The following is a 20,000-nucleotide window of genomic DNA, read 5'->3' on the forward strand; positions in this document are numbered from 1 at the left end:
CTTAAAGCATTGAAGCTATGAAATGCATATATGTGTCCTTTAAATATATGTCTTATTTTTTATTGAAATTTACTTTCTTCTTGTCTACTTTGTCTAATATCCTTTTCAGCGACACATAAGCTTGTCTTTTTTCATGTAACTACACCTCCATAATCTCTTGTTTTCCTTCACAAAACCTTCCATTTCCTAATGTATTTATTCATCTAACCTGAACTAACCTCAAACATTCCCATATACTCACATGCCTTAATTACATTTACAGCTACATTTTCAACCCTTCTTTGTTCTGCTCCAATTGAAACCTATATAGATTTTAACTCTCACTTCGTCTAATAATGCTACTCCTGCTTTCAACAATTCATTCATCAACTTGCTATTCCTTTTCATCTCTATATTATCCAGCGGATGTTTTCCTTCTAATTTTTGCTTTCCCAAGTACTTCCAATACTTGGGAAAGTATCTGCTGCAGCTCAAGAGATTCAGATGGAGTCCCAAGATGATGGGTTTTATGTCTTTGTACATAATTTCATAGCTCTGACTTCATTTCTCCATTAACAGGAAAATCCATCAGCAACAACTGTATGACAGGTTTGGCTGCATAGTTCGTCTTGATTATCTTGGTCCAGTTACTTATTTCCAAATAGCTCTTCATAAGACTTTCTTCTTTGAATTTACTCTAGGAGATCCACAGCTATCATCAGTGCCATCAACTTTCCAGAAGGAAAGAAATTAAATGTTTTCCTTCCTATTAAGGGACACCAGTTGGGTTTATTGTCAGATATATTTTATATGGTTCCTCGGTACAAGGAACGTCTTGCTATATCACTGGGGTAATTAAAAGAAGAGAGAGAGAGAGAGAGAGAGAGAGAGAGAGAGAGAGAGAGAGAGAGAGAGATAGAGAGAGAGAGAGAGAGAGAGAGAGAGAGAGAGAATTTCCGTGTAAATTAACATTAAGCGCTTCACGGGATTCGCAAATGTGACATTCCGTTTTTCTGATCGTTTTCATCAACTATATATTACATTTAAGTAAATCGGAGACTGAGTTAGTGTTTTACGTTACTTACAAAGAAAAAGCTGTTTCTCTCATTCCTGTCGATATTTAAACATGATTTATTTGTATTTTTATCTCAATCTTCATGGACATAATTTAGGAGAACAGTAAAAGAGAAATGAAATACTGACAAATATTGTTCTGGGAATATATGACTGCAAAAAATAGTCAACGAGCAAAGGAAGATAATTATGGTGTCTCAAGGGAGGTTGTCATAGAGCAGAAGCTCTTCGCTGGGGGAGTCGGTAGAGCTGTGAACTGGTACTCGCCAGGCCTGAGTGCGAGTCCCCGGTCGGCTGATGAATAATAAGAGGAATTTATTTCTGGTGATAGAAATTCATTTCTCGCTATAATGTGGTTCGGATTCCACAATAAGCTGTAGGTCCCGTTGCTAAGTAACCAATTGGTTCTTAGCCACGTAAAATAAGTCTGATGAAGAGTTAGAGGAATTTATTTCTGGGTATAGAAATTCATTTTTCGCTATAATGTGGTTCGGATTCCACAATAAGCTGTAGGTCTGTTGCTAAGTAACCAATTGGTTCTTAGCCACGTAAAATAAGTCTAATCCTTCGGGCCAGCCCTCTCTAGGAGAGCTGTTGATCAGCTCCTCAGTGGTGCGGTTAAACTAAGGTACACTTTTTTTTTTGTTATAGATCAGTGAAGTTAATAGTTTGAATGATTAAAAAAGTAAAATTGATGTAATAAAGAAACACGTAAAGGATAAGTGTTATTACAAAGATGACTGTGTGAGTGCCTGACGAGGATGTAAACGAAAAGATTTCGTGAAGGTAGGATAATAAGAAAGTGCTATGCGTTATTTGGATATTCATAGATATACCCTTCGGTACGATGAGACGGGAAAGAATTTCCTGGCTTGTAAGAGTAAGGTGAATCTGATAGGATGTCTCCGAAAAGCACATGAAATGAAATGAGCAATTACCTCTTTAAAAAAAGGTAAAATAGGATGGTGTAGTAATTAGAGAGGCATAAGGATTACTCTTAGAGTTCGAGATCCTAATTGTTTATTGTGAAACCCGAGTGAAAAGTTTGAGAGCTAAAGAAAGAACCCCATCTGACGGATATCGACTTCGGCAAAGCTTAGGATTCAGTTATCTGCCAAATGATCTGAAATTACTTGATATCTGAAAGGACAGATGTCGTTGTTTTAGTGTGAAAGGGAAGCTTGAGCCATAATATGTAAAAGGGAAAAGATTTCTCTTTAGTTAAGTCCAAGCGTGCTTGATGTCGCCATTGGTATATAATCATTATAATGGGAAAGAACCGTAGACGTAGGTGCAGATTATGAAGCAAAGAAAAGATAGTGAATACAAAATGTGGTATGACTGAAATTTCTGTCGGGTTGTGATAACATAGACACGTTCCATGCACTGGTGAAAGGAGCAATACCACTAACTGTAAATTTTAGCGATGGAAAGTTCAGGTGGGTCAATATAAGTCAGGAACATGCAGTGGTGTTGATATCGCTGGGAGCAAAATAACAGACTGACCGATATTTGGGTGGAAAAGTTATGAGTTATTGTAAAATGGAAGACAAGAGGATTCAAGAGGAGGCGAAGCAGTGAAGTTAGAAGAAACTCTTCTGAAGCTGCTGAATAATATGTATCACTTTATCATTGAGGCAATTACTCTTAAAGATATGAAGAATAGTTGTGTAATGTGACTAAAAAGTAAAGAAAGAAAAGATTAGGAATTCTTCTTTGATAAATCATCTGGGTAGCAAGTGTGCTAAAACGATGGAACAGGGAAACCAGCCGGGTTAAAACAAGTATTTTTCTAAGTGTCTACTTAAATGGTAATGAATCAGAATGCACTGACATGGTTTAGCAAAGCTCAGATAATCATAGAAGACAAGTTATTCTAAAGGATGTTCAGTTTTGAAATGCTTGTTGTATGTCGCAGATTACCGGGCTTACAGTCTAGCGATCGAATTGAGAAGAAAAGAATAATTGTTCAAAAAGTGCTAAAATGAAAGATTCCGACGCTAGTGGTGTATCGACTTGAAGCTGATAGGTATTTTGAAGGATAGGTGTTGGAAATGTTTCATAAGGAACTCGCCCTTCATTCGGCATTTATCAGGGGAGTGCAGTTGTGGCTGTTATCTCATCTTTTTAGCCGTGAGACTTGGGGAGAATACATCTTATCAGTAAAGAAACCATTAACGTAGTTTACGCTAACTGGGTTCCTTCGTGTTTTGACAAGAGAAATTCCACTGAAATCCCTCGTTTGTAGAAATAACAGACGTTGATCGAAAACTACCTCGTTTTCACCTTCAATGGCATTGCAGCAGGTGAGAGAAAACCTACCTTATGATTCAGGCAGTCTGGGAAGTAATCATTTCTCTTTTGTTTTCGTACCTTCTCTAACAATGCAAGTGAACCAGATAACTTCAAGCTACTTTGAGAGGGTTACACCAAGGCAGAAAACGTCCGAGCATAGTAAATTTCGGCTTTGCATCCAAAAGGACGTTATCGTCTCCGATATCCCTGGTCTTCCTCCTCCCACACAGGTGCTGCAGGGAAATGTGTGCGAATCCAAGTAGTCAATACACGTCAACAATACGATCAGCTTGTCTCTCCTGATTTACGATGATCTAAGAGATTCTAAAGGAAAAGAAAGAAATCTCGTCATTCTGAAAGTAAATGGGAATATGAATTTGGTATCAGAGGGCGGTTTAAAACCTTACCTAGCGTGACTGCAAAAGAAAATAAAATGTAAAATTAAAAGTTGTCGTTTGGAAACTGATATAAGAAACTGGCTATGCTGATATTTTGCCAGAGATGAGAGAGAAACATTCCCTCTTTAACGAAAAGTTAAGAATATGATGAAGGGTATGATCTCATATAATACATGATTATAAGCGATTGTGATTCTCTGGTACTGATAATGCTCTCGTTAGTTGTTCTATACGCAACAGCCTCAACTGGATAGAACTGAGGAAGACTTATGTGCACCATAAATTTCCTCTTGACTTCAAAATATGCGTAGCCTAGGTGGCTTATAAGATTTTACTGTTATGCACGCGTACATCTGTCCTAAAAAAAAATGGAGTGGTGAGGGGGCCAGAGGCGCAACTCAGTATCCTGAGAATTACGCTTGGTAGCTGCACTGTCCTAGATCACGTGTAAAAATATGTAAACAAGTAAAAATTATATAATATTGAAAATTAATCACAATTAATTATCTACAAATATAAATAGTAACAAACATAAAAGAATAAAAATGAAAAAGAAAACATATAACATATAAATTAATAAAATATATAAAAATAAAAATTCTGAATAAATAAACATAAGTCAAAACGAATAAGAATAGCCTAAATATAAAGAATTTAAGTAAAAAGAAATAAAAATGTGTAAGTGTAAATAAATGAAAATAAAAAAATACATAAACGAAAAGTAGATAAAAAAAAGTAATTCAAATATAATAAATAAAAAATAAAGAATAAATAACATAAGCACAATAGATATAAATCACGAAAAAATATAAATAAAAGTACATAGACATAAAATTCAAAATAAAGAGAAATTAAAAGCATCAAAACTATATAAATAACCAAGAAGTCAATAAAAACCTAAATCACGGAATGTTCAACTTAGAAACTGTGTGGGGGAGTTAATTAATTTCTTCTTTTACCAAACTATAAAAAAACAGACGACTTTTTTAAATCGTTACTTTTGTTTCTGTTGATGGCTAAGAAACAACTGCCACAATACTTAACACGGTAAAATCTCTTAATGTGTCCCTGCATATTACAATTAAAGCAACGACCCGTGGGACCCTAGAACTCGATCTTTGGTTATTCCGACTTTCAACAAAATTCTTCCGACCGAGGACTGGATCTCCGCGTCCTACACAACCACAGGCTGATCTAAAGAATCTCCGATCACTATTTCCTCTCCACATTTTTGCTACTTTCTTCTTCGTAAATAAATCCGTTAACTTCTTCTTGGCTAATCACAAATGCAAAAAAAAAAAAAAAAATCCCAAGTCCCATAAAATACACCCTTTACAGAAAAAAACACAAGGGAAAAAAAAATAATTTCCCCTCGAAATAATTCCCATACAACACGAAAACTAGAATATTAATCCCTTTACTCTGACAATTAATTCCCAAAACTCAAAAGAAGGTACTAATCAAACCCACCATTAAATCTAAAGTTAATTAAACCCACAATCAAATCCAAAATTAACTAAACCCACAATTAAATTCACAAAATTAATTAAACCCTTAATTAAATTCAAAATTAAGTAAGCCCTAAATTAACTTCACAATTAAGTAAACCCATGAGAAAATTCACAATTAATTAAACCCATCATTAAATTAAACACCAAAATTAAATTCAAAATTAACTAACCTCTGCAATTAAATTCAAAGTCCCATGAAAAAAAAAATAAAAGAAATTGCTGGCTGAGCACACAGCTGATTTGTCCTTTAGTAGGTCAGACCCACTTCTTCAAGGCCAAACTACAAAAAAAAAAAAAAAAAAAAAAAACAGTCGTCACAAAGAGAATGGGCACCCACTCTCACGAATAGAAAATGAAACTCGACTGCGAACACAAGAGAGAGAGAGAGAGAGAGAGAGAGAGAGAGAGAGAGAGAGAGAGAGAGAGAGAGTTAATTCGTCCCTCGCCCCCTCTGAGCAACACCTCACTCCATTTATCGCTCCCCCCCAAGGCCTGCTGACATCTAAAGAAAAAAAATGCTGAGTGCCAAACCCTCAGCGAGACGACCTGTCTCTAAGGCACAGACTGCTGAATAAGCTTAAACAATCGCACCCACTTCACATACACTCACGTATGCACCCAAAATAACACACATACGTGTGTAATTATAAATATATGAAGAAAAAACAGTAAAATAACACTAAGAAATATATACACACTGGCGTAAAAAATGTTTGCACAAAGTAATTCAAATGTTAAATAAATTCCTACCCAATTATCAAAGTTCCCAGGAATAATACAATAATAAAATACTCCCGTTTATTAAACCCTAAACGCCGATGCGAATTGCCGATTGCTATATATATATGAAACACACTCAAAATGCAATTGTACTGCGCAGAGCACAGCGAAGCAAGCAAGATGCTCTGCCCAAACTAATAACATAACTGACATGTCGCTCAGGCGATGACGACACTACAGCCACCGCCCCAAAAAATAAATCAGTTGCAGATGTAATGAAAAGTCCAATTTAACATAAAAAAAAAAATTATAGCACTTATGTCCGTTTCTGCTTAACAGCACGTGAATTCTCTAACCAAAGAAAGAGAGAGAGAGAGAGAGGAAGAAAAAGAAATAACACACTCTCGCGCATATTTTCGCATGTTTTAACACACACAAGCGGTCAAAATACCGCCATTACTTTACATATATATCCCACAGGTTAGATGACAGCCAGCTAACACACATTTTTACATAGGAAGGCGAACACTGCAGGATGAAAAGAACTAAAGTGAATTGAACCATGAAAATAGAGTTTTCTTGGTGTTCACATCCCATCTTAAACTTTTAACCATAAACCTGCGAGAGAGTGAAGGATGGACGTTAATTCCAAGACTCTTTTACTGTCGTTCCGATAGTTGAGAGTCATCATATGACGCTTCTCCTTTACAAGTGTTCACATTTATATTGCAAGCACCTGAGATGAGGTTTTATTTTTTTATTTTGTATCTACTTAGTTAATCGGGCAATGATAATTTGTTAGTCACGTAACACGAGAGATCAGGTCTACCGTCTGCCTTGTTTTGATTCTGAGTAGCCGTATATCAAATTATTCGCAAATTATAGTTTGGATTTATTTCTCAGTATTAGTAATTCTAGAGAAAAATTTTTCTTTCAGATTCACCAATAATCGTTTGTTGCTTAGATTTTGTAAGCAAGTAATATCAGGTATTATTTGAACCCTTCTTCATGCCAAAAATTTTAATTTCGCAATGTCTTCAAAGGGGATGAATCAGTTTCATTTTTATTTGCTTTATTATTCACATTCGAAAACTGGAAATAAATTATAAGGGACGAATGTTTCCGGCATTTGAAGTTGCTCACCTTTTATATATGATGTACATATATTTCTTATTTTAATTTAGACTTGAAAGAGCACTGATACATTAATTAAACACTTACAGTTGAAACAATTCTGTAATTCGGTGCAACCTTCTGCATACACGTATACATACATTTGATAATGTTAAGTGATTTGGTAGGTAGACTAAATTCCAAAATGACATTTCTTCACCTGCCCTACCAAAAAATTATTTTAATACCACCATGATATCTAAAATCATAAATCGTAAACAAGAACACTATTAGATTTAAGAATTTAGCTTTGCTTAAATTATGACTTACATTATATCGAAATATATTGAAATCCTTCATTCATCGTAGTCATTTAAGAGGGAGATTTTCCAGTGATAATTTAAAGAAATGAACATTTCATGGCAAGTTTTTTTTATGAAAAGGGAATGTAACTTCATCAAGATTATTAGCAAATGAAGAATACTGAATAATCTCAGTATAGAAGTACAATGCGCATCTCCAGTGCAGAATTCATCATGCTTTTATCGTTCTTTTCCGTTGTACTGGTATCAGACTTTTCCATTTTTTCTCAGTCTTAAAACTTGAAGCTTTGGCAATCTCTACATCAGAATAATCCTTATCACTTTCACTACCAAATCAGTCAGTAACATGCTATTAGACAAAAATCACAGTACACAACAGACGGTACCGAAAACGGAGGTGGAAGGACAGAACAGCAGTTAACGTACAAAATTTAAAGATATCGTACGTTAACTGGCTACAGATACGGGAGTTGAGAGTACTGTGCGCTCCTTGCTAATCCTTTATTACCCTCCCGCAACTTCACAGACCTATAGAATTAGGTGAAAATGCAAGCGAGAAACTGCAGAAAAAAAATAACAGAAATAGATTAAATACAAACAAAATTATGCGAAATTGCCCTTATGATTGGATTAAGCATCAGTATATTCCTGCAGAATTAGAGACAAGGCTACGGGAAATCTGGTAATGCGTTCTTATAAAATTAAAAACAATGGTGTTCATAGTATATAAGCTCATTCATTAAACGTTCTAGTCCAGACAGATAATCAAAGCAGAAACAATAGTGGTACTTTACTGTTCACGCATCGGGAACAGAAGATAATGAAATTCAAGTTTGGCGAGAAAATAAAAACAAAGAGCAATTGTTCCAGCCGAGTGAAAAGCGATGAAAGCCGTGAATGACATAACCTACGTGTAAAATTTGACGCTCGGTGTTCCAGGCGATTGATCAAGTAAATGTCTTACTCTGGTGTCGTAACTGTCAGCCAGAGACCACACTTCCCATAACTTGTTTGTATATTGAAGGTTAGCAATTTGTTAACATAGAGTGCTTGCAATTTTGACATATTTTTCACCCCCTCTTTATTTACTTCATATATCAGTCTCAGCGAATTACAGAACTCGTTGAAATGAGGTCAGAGTAATTCATTTGCTGCATTTCACTTCCAGCCAGATATACCTCCGCTTCAACAAACATTGGAATATTTGTGCGCGCTTTAGTTATTACATCAAGACTTGGAAGATGAATTTCTTTGCACGTCTCGCGTCCTAGATTTAGCGTATCAGCTGCACCTTCTTCAGTAAGTTCGTGTTCGGTTTCAGAAATCAATACAAATTTGTAAAATTTTACGATAGTTCAGTAAATAAAACTTTAAAGGTAAAGACTGACTTCAATCCATACCTCAGACTAGTTGCTTATATCTCAGGTTGTCGCCTTTCCGAGGAAATAATCAAATATGCATTAATGGGTGACAGCTGTAATATATTTCATCCCTGCATAACTTTACGGTAAATTGCTTGGTGAAAGTGATATGGACACTTTCTTTGTAGAAAGAAAATGTTCTTTATAACTATGAGATATTCACACTCCCATTACCTGCAAAAAGCAGAATTATAAAATCTTACTTTCATATCATTTACAGAAATTATATGCTGTGATTTCATATTACTAAATAATGTAGCTTCTCCTATATATAGCTCTCCTACCAATCAACTATAATAACTTTTTGAGTAACTTCAAACCAAGAAATGTGTTTATGACAAGTTATGTATCAACTTTCGCCAGAGAAGAGCAATGAGATAAATATACCTCCAAGAACAGATTTCCTTGTTACTCTTCAGGCTAAAGCTCCGCTTTCCAGCATTAATTTCTGATGAACAATGTCTTTTGAAACAATACTAACCATCTTGGTCGTGCTTTAGGATGTCAGACTTCTCATGAAGTTAGCAAGCGGACAAAAGCAAAGTTATCGACGGTCGCCGTTTTAACTGAAGTAGTTGCTTGAAATTTAATAAAAGCAGAGGTCTGAGTGTACTGGGGTCGCTATGATTCCAGAGTGCAAGCAGTAGCAAATATGGACCCTCTCCTTCTATATCCTCTTGCCCTGGCAAATCATAGGTCGTCAGTTGCAAATCACCGAGGAGACTTGTCTCTTAAAAATTCTCCAAATCTTACGAACTTCGACAGAGTTGGTTCAGTAAATCTGTGACACATGAGGTCAATACCACCTCACACCAATATAGAAGTGAAGGCCCCTGCGTATTTATTAAGTGAAAGGGCACGAACTGAGGTTACTTGTGACTCATAATCACACCGTTCACAACACAACTGAAGACCAGTGAATCTTTGATTACAAGAAGCAAGGCAGAGGAATGCTTGTATCACGAAGAAGGAAGAATGAACCGAGACCACATAGTTTTGTTCACCATATTTAATTAATTACCCCATGTGAGCAAATCTGTGGCTGTTTTTTTCCATATTTTTTTTCCGTCATAAATAATAGGATGCAACTGAGTGCTTCCAGCCTTTATCTCTTAAAAACAGAATAAAGCATATATATATATATATATATATATATATATATATATATATATATATATATATATATATATATATATATAGTTCCTGTAGTATATATATTTGTGACTTCTAATACTCTGTATCAGTCCTTCGTCAATGGCTTGGAAATAAAGTCGAAACTGGTCAGGACCTGCACCCCATCTATTATTTTTCACCTGTGGTAATGTGATATATATATATATATATATATATATATATATATATATATATATATATATATATATATATATATATATATATATATATATATATATATATATATATATATATATATATATATATATATATATATTCATGTTAGTATGAATTGGTAATAATCGTATTGAATTCTTTCACATTGTCTTCACGTATATTGGAAGGCACTGAAACACAAAAACACGTATGTACATACATACTGTACATATCTATCTATCTATCTATCTATGTATCTATCTATATATATGTATATATATATATATATATATATATATATATATATATATATATATATATATATATATATATATATATATATATATATATATATATATATATATATATATATATATATATATATATATATATATCAGGTGTTTCAAAATTAGAGTCCCCCTCCACAGAACAAATGGAAAGTTATGAAGTTTTCTGCTATAGCTTATCACCAAGTGCATTATTTTAAGTTTCTATTAAGCTATCTTTCATTTTACATTTCTTGTATTTCCAGACTGAATGACGGAGTTAGATACAGCCGTGGCTAACAACTCGGAGGAAATCAGATGGATTGACCGAATCCGGGCTATAACCTTCAGAGAAGCCAGGGATGCTGGCGCATCCTTCATTTCACGTTCCTGGATAGCTAAATACATTAAAAGAGATGAATCCTTTGTTAAAAGAAACTGGAACAAAAATCCATATGACTGTCATTGCTAAAAGAGTGAGAATCTTGGAAGGTCTGAAGTCCTTTCTCAGGAGTCAAAAGACATCATAGCTGCGGCAGTGGGTAGACCAAGAAAGTCTTTACATAAATTGGCACTTGAACTACAAACAAAAAGGGAAAGAAGAGAAATTATAATGCTGTATATCGTGAATTGAAAAATCTGGTATCAAGCCATTTCATGTTATCAGCAAGCCCAACATCATTCAGCAACAGAAAGAAGACCGTGCATGGTTTTGTGGTTCATTTCTTAAAGATTGGGATGAAGCTGCCTTTCTCCATGTTGCTGCATCAGATGAATTCTTCATTTACACAGTCAGGAAGCCAAATCATAAAAATGACATCATTTGAGCTGCAAAGTTGGATGATATAAGCGATGACGTGTGCTATCGCTAAGTTGTGAAATTTCCTGAATGTTTGGGAAATTTTCTGTTTCACAGCCAAATGGTTAATGTGGATCATCAAAAAAAAAGGACAGTCATGGAATGGCAAGTACTTCAGAGAAACCGTGCTTACTGGTGGAGTATTTCCTTTCCTCAAAGATCCTGAAAATGTGTTATCTGTTGAAGACGTCACATTTTTGCATGATAAGGCACCATGTTTCAAGTCTCTTCAGACACAGGAGCTGCTTTGAAACAGTGGTATCGATATCTTCTCATCAAGAGAATTTCCAGGTAGCTCCCCTGACCTTAATGTGTGTGAAAACATTGGTAGTATCTTAAAGGATCATGTTGAAGCACGCACAGTGAACTATGATGGTATACCAAGCCTCGACTACCTGCGAAGAGAAGTAACCGAAGTGCTCAGGGAAATGAAGTTTTTTGAGTCTCAGCTTTTTTGCGATTTGCTGAAATCATACCCCTCAAGAATGCAGGCTGTGGTACAGGCAGATGGAGGCCACACAAAATATTAAATACTCAGAGAGAAACTTAAATAAATACCTGTTCTGAATTACTTTTGTTTTTGTCCATATCAATTTTAGTTTATGCTGTAGAGGCGGAGGGGGGGGGGGGGGTTGCTCTAATTTCGAAACACCCTGTATATATGTATGTAAACTTTATCACATACACAATTGTTCTCTGCATTAGTAGAATTACTAGCAGGACCTCATTTGAACTGGATGGAATCTAGTTGAGATATTTCTAAATAAATATCTCCACTAGACACCATCCAGTTTGAATGAGGTCCTGCTAGTAAATATATATATATATATATATATATATATATATATATATATATATATATATATATATATATATATATATATATATATATATATATATATACTCAACATCAGAGCTGCAGCTCTCAAATCATAACTCGTAGGCGTCCAGGAAATTATGCAAAACAGTCATTGACAACAAAGACTTTCGAATAATAGGACAAACACAGAAAGACAGTGACTTAACAACCTTAGAATCTATAATGATAAAATTAACAGTTCCATCATTGAACACCCAAACATCATCCACTCAGCTGTTTATTGCTTGATGGTCCTATTTGCCTTATTGTTACCTTGTTTTCTCCCTTTTATCTATTTGTGTTTTAATTTGTATTTTTCTCTCCTTTCAATAGTCTTGTTTTAGCTCCCGTCTGGGTAGGTCTTTCTTTTAGTGTCATGGTGCCTCAGATATTTTTAAAAGAATTAGCATTTTAAATGAGACAATACTGTAGTGTTTTTAATCAGTTATTGTAATAAATGTTTTTATGATAATTATTGAGTCAGCTCGCTGTTTTTTCAGCCTTGAAAATGCAACAATGTAGTTGTGAAACGTCGGCATTAGGAATAAACTATCAGCTGTATTGAGTGTCCCTGGACACGCCTACGAGTTACATATATATATATATATATATATATATATATATATATATATATATATATATATATATATATATATATATATCTCTGTATATAAAAAATATATATATATATATATATATATATATATATATATATATATATATATATATATATATATATATATATATATATATATATATATATATATATATATATCCTGGTGCAGGAAATTCTTAAGTCTCCATATTCAGTACTTTACTCTACAATGGCCTTGAAAGATAACCAGGAATATATAAAACAAAAATAAAAGAAGTTATACAGGAGCTGAGGGCTCTTTCTCAAAGGGAAGTGCGTGAAACACGTGGATACAAAAATAGGTATATTTACATGACAAACAAGATCGAAAGGGAAATTGAATTAAAACACGTTAAATTGCTGCTGCAGAAGTCCTCCTGACGGGGGTGGGGGAGGTAAGCTTGGGAATGCCAGGAACACGAACCAAGGAGAATTGTGCTATGATCGTCCTTCTGAAACAATATGAGGACCTAGGTTACAATCTAAGCCTGGAATTTGGGGAATGAATTACTCGGGCATGCTCTGAGGGCGCCAAAGACATCCCTGAGGCTTGTCTAGTGACTTTGAGCAAGATGGCAGTGAACACGTGGGCCGGGATAGAACCAAGAAGCTCAGGGAATACCAAGTTATAGGCCCAGAAGTTTAATAAATGCACAAGGACGAACATAACGTGACTAAGCAACTCTTTCTAGGTACTTTACCAAATCGTAGGGGCGTAAGTCTGACGTCGGCGTCCAGCGTCGTCTTCTGCCAGGGTTCACGTGCATGCATCGACAAAGGCCTCCCTCGACAAGGAACTGCTTTCCAGTCGTAGGTCGGGTGAGAAAAAGGTGCCCTTGTGATGATGAAAGGCTGCAGTTGAGTTTTCGCTCGCTTTGGGATTTGCAAATCCCCACTTGCACTGGATGCTGGCCACATGGTTGGGGTATGAAGGAAAGGGCAGCTACTCCACGTGGTGTCGAGGGAAAGGGGGTTGGGGAGGTCTGCACTCGTGACCGCCTTCCTTCCACTACTGGGCTGTGTGTGAGAGCGAGCTCCTCTCGCCCTGACCTTTTATTGCTTCTGGACGGGTGTAGGGGGCGGGGGCGATGGCCTGACCGGGTCACGATTCTGTACCAAAGGAAAAGGTGCCAGCCAGTTACTGCCCTAGGCAATGGATTATTTCTTTTGAGTGTCTCTCAGAGTCCCCGAATGTACTGCTTCGAACTAACCCGAACCAGAATTCACTACTCGCAGGTTCAAATAGACAAATGCCTATTTAACGGCCAAGCAAAGCAGAAAGGCGGCCGCTTTTATAGCGTATTTTGGTGCTAATCTTTACAGCTCCCCCTGCAAGATGACATTCGCACCTTCAAGCGGGTGCGAATGTCAATAAAAGCAAAAATGAGAGAAGAAAACGTTCAACTTTACTCTATCTTCTGCTTTGCTACAACTGTTATTTTACTTTATTTGCAAAACTCTGCTGCAATACTGATCAATAACAAACTGAAGGGTTACTTTAGGTGCAGAGTGCAATTTAGAACATACAATAAGAAAGTACCCTTACTTGCAAATTATTTATTAGGAAATACTTCATAAGTGCTGATTCTACACACGCTTTACTTACTTTTACTCTACTGAGGGTAATAGGGCACTCAACAAATAAACAGAGAACACTTCAAAGTGACAAAATAACAAACAAACAAAAAAATAAAAGGCTGGATGTACAATGAAAACAAATTTAAATCAACCAACTTCTTATGGCTATCCTGGAAATACATGCATGCGATTAGTTTTTCCTTGAAGAGGCGATATAAATGGCAATACACCATTGGTTTTAAATGATATCTCCTTCACTAGAAGTTGTAATAACAAATTTAATTCCCCTTTTCAATCGAAAGATAGTAATTGTTCACAAACTCGATCAGTAGCTAATACCTCCAGCCCGCGCTAAAATGAAATGACAGAAGTCTGACAGCGGCGAGGCAAAGAGATCATTCGCTGGTTTTGATTTGCTAACTTAAACAACGCTAAATTTTTACTTCCACGGCCTACAAATCGGGTGTAAGTTATAAATAGCCACTCGCTCGAAGTATGAATGGGAGGATAAACAGATGAGGGGGAACTGGACAGGGATAGAATTCTCCACAAAAATATCTCAACAAAAAAGTAAAAAAAAAAAAGGAAACTACACAGAATGACAAACGAAGGACGTGACTTTTTACTGAGGGGTGGGACACACCTCTGGTATTAAAAGGGTAACGTTAAAATTCGCAAGGGCAGGAGTCTTGTGACTCGAGATTCGTTAACAAATAGAATAAAAAAAAGATTAAGTGAAAGTAAATGATATACGCAGAAAATGAAGGATAACAGAGTGAGGTATTTATTGTTTATGTATTAATCTAATGTCCATCGCCAATAGACGACGGTCAGAACTAACTCTCAGCCCAAGGACTGGGAAAGGAAACCCAAAGGGCGTGACCCCTTCAGGAAGAGCTGACACGCCTGCCTTGTGCCAAGTTACGGGCGTAAGGGCGTGCCACTTTCCACTCTGACTCTGTTACTGCTTCAAAGTTAAAATGAATAGGGCATTTTTAAAGGGGATGATATCCCATATGTTAACTGCCGCTTGTGGTGGTAATTAAGGGAAAGTGTAAAGGAAAGATTGACAGAGAAGGATGAGGGATAGAAATTCCAAAGGAAAGGAAGAAGATAGCGGAAGGCCTTGACATCCTCTTCTGGATGAAAGGTGCCAAGACATTCAAAAGATGAAGAGGTGGCCCTATGCCAAGTTTGCACAGGTGCCAGAAGAGCTCGGGAGCTCGTTGTGGACTACCTGCGAATGCCCACACCCGTGGTAATTCCGCCGCGAACCTCTCCTCCTTGGACCGTTGTCCTTGGCCGGGGAATCGGAGGGCCCGAGGCCGAAGGGCGGCAAGGGGTGCCATCTGGGTCAGCTGCTGCGACAACTGACACAGGAATTTTGTTCGCCAGCTCGGACCTTAATCGGCGCAGCTCGCGAAGTTCATCGGCCCAGGGAGGCAGGGCAGAATCATGACTCGCGAAGGAGTCTGCGGCGGGCGGCAAGAGAGAGGGGATGGCAGGAGAGGGCGGGGTTAACTCGCTTGCAGTGGTGACCAGCTCAGGCCCGGGTTGAGAATCTGTGCCTTTGGGTGAGCCTCCGCTGGGGTCAGGAGAACCCGTCTCTCTTGTTACCGACACTGGCAGCGGCACCAGGCCGGGCAAAGAGGTGGGGTTTGGAGTTGGATCCCATGGAGGGGATCAGGGCCGTGCCCTGGCACTGATACTGGCACTGGCGCTGGTAGCGACGTGGTAGTGGTCTTGTCTGTCTGGATGGACGGAGATTGGCACTGCTCAGTGCGCCCAAGTGGCACTGGCAGAGGAGTTGATAGCCGAGATTCGCCTAAAGGGAGATCTAGCCGAGGCCTCGGCACTGGCACTGATGCCATGCCGGGCACTGGACTCGGATTTGGAGGATTAGTTGGGGAATTGGGACCCCGGAATTATCGTGGCTTGGAGGGGGACGTAAATTCCTGGCCCAGGAGGACGTCATAGCCTCCAGGAATGTGCTTTGCTACGGCGAGACGAAGGGTCCTGGCTCTGTGGGGTCGGGTGACCCTCAGTTGGACCGTAGGGAGGATCATCTTAAATTCGTTGATGCCCTCAATTGTGACGAGTTTGCGTCGGTCTATGATAGCTCCATAGGGAACTTTGTCTTTCCTAATGAGGGAAATTTGCGAGCCAGAGTCGTCAAATGCCTTGACCTGGCATGCTGAGTATCTACCTCGAGGAGGTGCCACATCTATGGGACCCTCGGCAGGAGGGCCTAAGGACTCGGGATTCATTACTGCCAGGGCAACGGCAGGATTACCGGACTTATTATTTCTAGGGCATTTTGCCCATGAGGGAGAGTGGCCATCAATCTTGCACGCAGTGCAAAAGGTTTGGCTGAAATCTCTTTGCATTGCCCCTGCAGAGGGCGCAGGCGACTTATTAGTGGGTTGTCTGGGAGAAAGAGGCTCTGGTGGTTTAATTCGGCATTGCTCTTTGGAATGCCCGATCTTTTTACAGAACCCGCACACAATGGGTTTCTGTGATTGCCCATTCTTCGGCGGAGGGGCACCCGAAAGGCACGCGGGTGGAGTAATTTTGCGCTACAGGGAGCTCTACTAAGGGTGATGAATATCCCAGGAGTCGGCGATGCGACAGCATTCCACCAACGTAGTAGGCTCCTTCTTGGCGACGTGAGTGGCGAGGGCTGGAGGGGTGTAGAGTGGGAAGTGTTCTATTTTCGTCTGTTCCATTGCCTCGTTGAGGCTCGTAACCCCCACGGACTCGAACCATTTGGCATGGGTGCGCTCGGACTGGTAGGCCCAGTCTGCCCAGGTCTGATTTACTTCCTTCACTTGTCCTCGCCAGTGCCTCCTCCAGCGTTCAGGGGTTATTTGGTACGCCTTGGCAATAGTCTGGCAGACAACATCCCAATTTTCCTGCTCCTCTGGCGGGAGGGCTTTGTAGGCAATAAGGGCCTTCCCTTCAAGGAACTTGCCCAACACCAGGGAGAGTTCGGCTGCACCCAGGGGGCAGGCCTTTAAGACTGTCTCGGGGCTGTCGAGCCACACCTCGGGCTCGGCTTCCGTCCATTTTGGCATGCAGGCGAGAGCCTGGCTGAAGGCACTCATCCCCTGGGTGGCAGGTGGAGGCGAAGGGCCACGCCGTTGCAGCATCACGAGTTCATGGGCACGCTGCTTGTCCCTTTCTTCCCTTTCCGCTTCGTCTCGTCTCTCCTGAGCCTGTCTCTCGGCTTCTCGTTCCTGTCTCTCTGCATCTTCTTGTCTCTCCTGGGCCTGTCTCTCTGCTTCTTCTTGTCTCTCCTGAGCCTGTCTCTCTGCTTCTTCTCGTCTCTCCTGAGCCTTTCTCTCTGCTTCTTGATCCCGTCTCTCTGCTTCTTCTCGTCTCTCCTGAGCCTGTCTCTCTGCTTCTTCTCGTCTCTCCGGAGCCTGTCTCTCTGCTTCTTGTTCCCGTCTCGCTGCTTCTCATTCCTGTCTCTCTGCTTCTTGTTCCTGTCTCTCTGCTTCTTCTCATCTCTCTTGAGCCTGTCTGTCTGCCTCCTCTCGTCTCTCTTGAGCCTGTCTCTCCGCCTCTTCTCGTCTCTCCTGAGCCTGTCTCTCTGCCTATATTGCGTCCATCCTCTCCTGTACCCAGTCTCTTAGTTTTCTCCCGGAAAGGCCGAGTTTCTTCCCGGAGGACATGAAGAACTTGAAATCCTCACTCTGCTGAGATCGTGTCTACATTTTGCAGGTGGGAGAGGATGCAAGTAACACACAGAATTAACTTCCCAGCCCTGTGGGAATTTGGAATCTTCCCCAAAAAGGGATGTATGAATGATCTCCCGCCCTGGCACAGCGGGCTACAGCGGGGAATTAGGAATGGGAATTCTCTGGTCGCCCAAGTTACCGACAAACGGGCTTATTTGGGGACTGAATAGAAAATGAATTGGTCTCACCAAATTACCAATGAACAGTCTTGTTTGGGGACTAGATTACTGACAAGGCAAGCTTATTTGGGAACTATAATGAATGAAGGTTTTGGTCTCCCAAGTTACCGATGACGCGGGTTGATTTGGGGACGGTAAGGAGCAAATGATTGGTCTCCCAAGGTACCGACAAACGGGCTGACTTGGGGACAAGACTGGAATATATAGGTCTCCCGAATTACCGACAAAACGGGTTTATTGGGGACGATATTGAAAATGAATTGGTCTCACCAAATTACCAACGAAGCGGGTTTATTGGGGACTAGAATGGAACATATAGGCTCCCTAGAATTCCCGCACAGACGCTCTCTGATTAGCGAGAGCGCTAGTTTTACTGACTTATGGGAGAAGTGTTATTCTCAATGGCAATTAGGTGGGTGGTAATCCCAAATTCATAACTGATAGGCAACACACACAGCCATAGTAAAAACACAAAACAAAATACAAAAAATACAGAACAATACAGAACATATAATGTCAGACACCTCCAATAATGCAAAACAATTTGGTGGAGCAAGCCGAGGGAGAGCAAAGAAAATCAAACAAACAAATTTTCACACATTTCCTAACTGGGCTACGAATGTCGGTCAAGGCCATTTTCCTTCCGGGTATGTATCTCATAAGCCACTGGGCCAGCTGTCTGCGACGAATGAATGAACGAAGTTAATGTTGGTAAACAGGCCCGGTACTGCCCTGAACTGAGGGAACGAAACAACGGTTGTTGACCTCTTATCAGTCCTTCGCGTTAGCCTAGCATAATATAAGATTTTGCCCTATTTCTAAACGAGAGAGAGAGTAAAATGAGTCAGCGATGCTATTCTGACTTTCGAACACATGTTTGCATTCGATTTCTCGCGCCTATTTAAGGATTCGATTACGAAATCACAGGTTTTCACAGGAGGAATATGCGCACTATTCCTTTAATGGGTTAGCACCTAAATAACCTACTTGAATGGCATGCAAGCCGCGTGCAAAGGCTTTCAAAAGCTAAATTTCAGCGATCCTCTCTCTCGTTTTCCTTTGACATGCGCCCTACTATAAAAAAATTCCTAGGTTTAGTCACGTTTGCTAAAGTGTACTACACTAAATAAACACAGTTTACTTATGCAGAATTTCCTTGGCCTGTTGCACTGGCTTTTCAAAGGTTCGTAATCTGTCTCGTATCCAGCTTAGCTGAGCTAATTACTGATTTCACTAATTGCAACACAAACAACAAAGGGGGAGAGGGGGGATGCAATCATTAAGAGAATCACTGGCCATGGTGGCCATTTTTTATGTTTCCTGGTGCAGGTAATTCTTAAGTCTCCATATTCAGTACTTTACTCTACAATGGCCTTGAAAGATAACCAGGAATATATAAAACAAAAATAAAAGAAGGTATACAGGAGCTGAGGGCTCCTTCTCAAAGGGAAGTGCGTGAAACACGTGGATACCAAAAAAGGTATATTTACATGACAAACAAGATCGAAAGGGAAATTGAATTAAAACACGTTAAATTGCTGCTGCAGAAGTCCTCCTGAGGGGGGGGGGAAGTTGGGAATGCCAGGAACACGGACCAAGGAGAATTCTGCTATGATCGTCCTTCTGAAACAATATGAGGACCTAGGTTACAATCTGAGGCTGGGATTTGGGGAATGAATTACTCGGGCATGCGCTGAGGGCGCCAAAGACATCCCCGAGGCT

The sequence above is a fragment of the Macrobrachium rosenbergii genome, chromosome 42 (genome assembly GCF_040412425.1).
Source record: "Macrobrachium rosenbergii isolate ZJJX-2024 chromosome 42, ASM4041242v1, whole genome shotgun sequence".
NCBI lineage: Eukaryota > Metazoa > Arthropoda > Malacostraca > Decapoda > Palaemonidae > Macrobrachium > Macrobrachium rosenbergii.